Source organism: Pan paniscus, chromosome 8 (genome assembly GCF_029289425.2).
Source record: "Pan paniscus chromosome 8, NHGRI_mPanPan1-v2.0_pri, whole genome shotgun sequence".
In the NCBI taxonomy this organism is placed as follows: domain Eukaryota; kingdom Metazoa; phylum Chordata; class Mammalia; order Primates; family Hominidae; genus Pan; species Pan paniscus.
This window is the reverse complement of record NC_073257.2, coordinates 63,538,460-63,539,036: the sequence shown is the minus strand read 5'-3', so window position 1 is coordinate 63,539,036 and position 577 is coordinate 63,538,460. Positions and strand designations below refer to the sequence as shown.

The 577-nt window shown below is 31.5% G+C and overlaps 1 protein-coding gene across 4 annotated transcripts in view; it reads right to left on the bottom strand.

The window, feature by feature from the left end:
- PRKG1 (protein kinase cGMP-dependent 1) overlaps positions 1-577 on the bottom strand; it is a 1,295,238-nt gene that overhangs the window by 1,056,185 nt on the left and 238,476 nt on the right. The window lies entirely within an intron of this gene.

Sequence of the window (577 nt, the reverse complement as noted above, 5' to 3'; positions counted from 1 at the left end):
GCACTATAAGCCTATGATGACTGACATGTCTCTATCAAAAGAACTTAAAGTAAAGGGATAGGATATAGATACATATATATATATATAAATATATGTACCATATATAAAACATATATATTTATAATATATATAATTATTCCTGTACATTACACAGGAATAATTATTAAATGACTTAAAGTTCTGTAAGAGTTCAAAGGTGAGAGATTTCCTCTAAATAATGGAGACATATTATCTACTTATCCTCCACCTCAAAAGCGCTGTGGAATCTGATGCTGAATGCCTAGTGGAAAATGTCACCAAGTGGTCAGTGGGCTTGTCCAATTGTTGCTGGGACACCTCTCCACATCAATAGTTGAGTATCTCCTGAAAAATACTCAATTTCAGTTTCAGACTACTATAAATCTTAGTAATTTATTTCTTTTACTGAGCCAAAATATATTTTCCTGAAACTTCCATCTGTTAGTCCTATGTCTTGCTCTCATTTCAGAGTTAATTCATTTCTTCCTCCACATCCATAATTTGAAAAAATTAAATAACTGTTATTCTCCATAGTTTATTTCTGTGGAGTTCTTGGATC